Below are 3,510 nucleotides of genomic sequence, written 5' to 3' on the forward strand. Positions count from 1 at the left end.
TGACACTCCACATTCTGCAAATTCAGGGCAGAGGCCACTCATCGGTCGCTTGAAACTCTAGATCCGCAAGAATGCGCCAAACCTGGCTGCTTCCAAGGCTGAACGCTTGGAGATGTGCGGCCCCAGTCAGCGGCGAGACGCTTTCACGGCCCGTGGTCGGATAGCCGCTGCAGACTGTCACGCGTGGCAATTAATATTTGATACTTATTGTATTACTTCCATTGGAGGTGTTAAGCTGCCGCCACGTCTCTGTTTCCTGGCGAGGTGAAGTCTCGGCTGAATTCATTTCCTTTTTTTTTTCTCTTTTGCCATCAGATATTTTTTTTTTTTAATCTGTTGCATTTTTAAAATTTTCATTAATAACGCGGCTAATCCCCCACATTAGCCGGCGCGGCGCGTTCTAAATTGTAGCAGTCGTTTAGTGACATTAGTGATTCATTACTGGATCTGGGTGAACATTATCCCAGATTAGGAAGCAGGCATCTTCGCACAATACGCTTTGTTTCTAATGCCCGACGAGGAGGAAATAAGAAATAATGGAGCCACCGAGCCGGCCGGACGTGGGCTTGCGTTTGGCGATACTCCGAATACGTGAAACTGTTAGAGACAAGAAGCTCGCTAATTAGCGGGGTCTTTATTCCAGAACAAACAAGGCTGGCAGTGAATGGGTTTACCCAGGGAGGGCAAATCAAAGGCTTTATTCCCCATTAGTGTCCTTAGCTGTCCAGGAAGCCTCACCAAGTGTTTGAGTCCATCGGTCAGCCAGGAAGCCACATTAGCCCTTATCTTCTGGGTTCTAAACAGCCCTGGAGATGGGTAATTAGAGTGTGATTTATGGTGTTAGGAAGTAGGGGGTCTCGTGTGTCAGGAGGGGCTGGCAGAGGGATTCCTCGCAGCAGATAAGGGCCCTCAGCCTGCACGGCTCCGACAAAGGCTTGGCTGCAATCAGACTTTCTTCTGGGCCCCCCCCAAGTGAGCGTCCTGTCCGCCCGGATCGTTCGGTAGACGCGAGACCTCCCTGTCTGTAGCCCGACGAGCACGCGGATCAGGCACGCTCTTCTTTCTGCAGCTGGATTGAGGATCTTTTAATTTATTCACATTTTAAATATGGAAGCATCTCTAAATAAATCTGGGCTACGCGATGATATTTTTACCCCGTACTCCCCACCGCTCGCCCTGTAAACGCTCGCCCGTTACACGCTAACTGCCGTGCGAGACGAAAAATGGAATGAGTTCTGAGAATGTAGGGATAAAAACGCTAAAGGCGAGCGCTTGGAGCATCGACCGCTTCCCGTCTTACTCAGAGGACCCCACTCACTTCCAGGGCCCCTCCTTATCGGAGATCATTAGGAGCCCATTAGGAGCCAGCAGGCTGGAGTCTTATCTCATTACTTAAAAGGCCATAAATCCGGGATATGCTTCCTGCTTCCCATACCCCCCCCCCCCCCCGCAGCTCGCTCATCATACACCATCTCCTCAGCCCGGTCCTCGTTTCATGGAGGTCCCACATCCCCGGCGCCACCCGGTGTGATGCGAAAAATCATGTGTGTCCATTTCTGCACCATCTGTCACTGACCCCAACAACCCCCCCCTGGTGTGTCCCCTCTTCCAGGGGTAGCAAAACTATATTTACTACTTTATCAGAGAAGCGTTTACCCTACAGACGCCTGTCCAGGATTTGGGGATTATTGGGTGTCACACGTGATCGGCGGGTCAGGCTGGCCATCGGCAGTCTACTCGGCACATTGTTGGGCTCGGCTTGTGTTCAGGGTCGCCGTGTCTGAGCGTTCGGCGGCTTGGAAGAGTCGGGCTGGGGACTCGCTTGGGATGATCCATGGACGGTTTGGATTGAAGATGCCCAGAAATCCGGCTCCAGCAGCTTGTTTGTGTTCACTGTTATTTCAGCTGCTGGTCTCTGCTGGTTTCTGTTGTGGTTTGACTGGGAAGCCATCCATCTTCCCTCCGCCAGATGAAGTATTTTGGCACTTGCTCGACGTGTCACGCGTGACGGGGGCAGTCTCTAGCCGTGCGTTCACCCGTGCTGCCTGGGTTCATGCGTGGATCGTAGGACCGGGAGGCTGGTGAGACGCCCTGAGGCAGGCGGGATCTCTGGGGTATTTCTTATGCTCACACCATGGCCAGCATTCATGTCTCAGATGGCGAGCTTGCGCGAACGTGCGCAGTGTCCCAGCACGGCTGGCCTTTTCACATGGTACCGGACACCACGGCGCATGCGCACGCACCGCTCCTTTTCTGTTTAATGCATTGAGGGATCAAATCCAGGGGGCCGGGTATTAGCACATGCCCTGCCTGATCCTTCATCTGCTTTAGCTGTACAGGTCCTGCGGCTGCCTGGAATCCTTTTATTTTTATGCCAATGTTTTGTTCTTTGGACTGTGCACGGTGGTATCCACCCCTTATGGGATGGGCGCCCCAATGGCACCTCCCAGACGGGCGCCCCAATGGCACCTCCCTTTCCCGGGCGGGCGCCCCAATGGCGCCGTGTGTTTGATGTTTTGGGATTACTTACTGGCAGCATCTGTCTTAAGCAGTATTTGCACTGACTGCTCCAGAGTGCTGCGGCGGGGTAGGACTACACCCTGCCACCACTTGCTCAGCCCTAAGGCAAGACCCCATTTGGGGCCCTGGTGGTCGGTGACCTGGGGCTGTTAGGCTGGTACCTGCCCCGGTGTACTGTGCCCTGTGGCTGTTAGGCTGGTACCTGCCCCAGTGTACGGTGCCCTGGGGCTGTTAAGCTGGTACCTGCCCAGGTGTATGGTGCCCTTGAGCTGTTAGGCTGGTACCTGCCCTGGTGTACGGTGCCCTGGGCTGTTAGGCTGGTACGTGCCTGCTGTATGGTGACCTGGGGCTGTTAGACTGGTACCTGCCCCTGTGTACTGTGCCCTGTGACTATTAGGCTGGTACCTGCCCTGCTGTATGGTCGGTTGTTAGGCTGCTACCTCCCCCGGTTTACGGTGATCTGGGGCTGTTAGGCTGGTACCTGCCCCCGGTGTACGGTGGTCTGGGGCTGTTAGGCTGGTACCTGCCCCGGTGTACGGGGATCTGGGGCTGTTAGGTTGGTACCTGCCCCGGTGTACGGTGCCCTGGGGCATCTGTATTGTGCAGATGACAGATCCATCGTGCCTGCGAATACAGATGGGCGGAGCCTGTCGGCGCACTCAAACCCCGAAGATAGTGGGTGTTTAACCCCTTCGCGACCTTTGCCGGTTCAGGACCGTCATGACAAGAAGGTCACTAAATGACCTTTGACGTTCCTGAACCGTCAAAAAGTTAAATAAGCTTAGAAAGTGATCAAGGATCACTTTCTTCGCTTAAACGGCCTTGCTGCAATGCCTCGATGTCGAGGCATCCAGCAAGGCCGAGATCGGCATCGGGGGCCATGTCTGGCCCCTCCCCGGGGCGTCAACAGCCGCCATACATTGTATGGCGGCGGACGCCCGTTTTAAAAGCGTTTAGGAGGCGATCAACGATCGCCTCCTAAACTTAAAT

This window comes from Spea bombifrons, chromosome 9 (genome assembly GCF_027358695.1).
Source record: "Spea bombifrons isolate aSpeBom1 chromosome 9, aSpeBom1.2.pri, whole genome shotgun sequence".
In the NCBI taxonomy this organism is placed as follows: Eukaryota; Metazoa; Chordata; class Amphibia; order Anura; family Pelobatidae; genus Spea; species Spea bombifrons.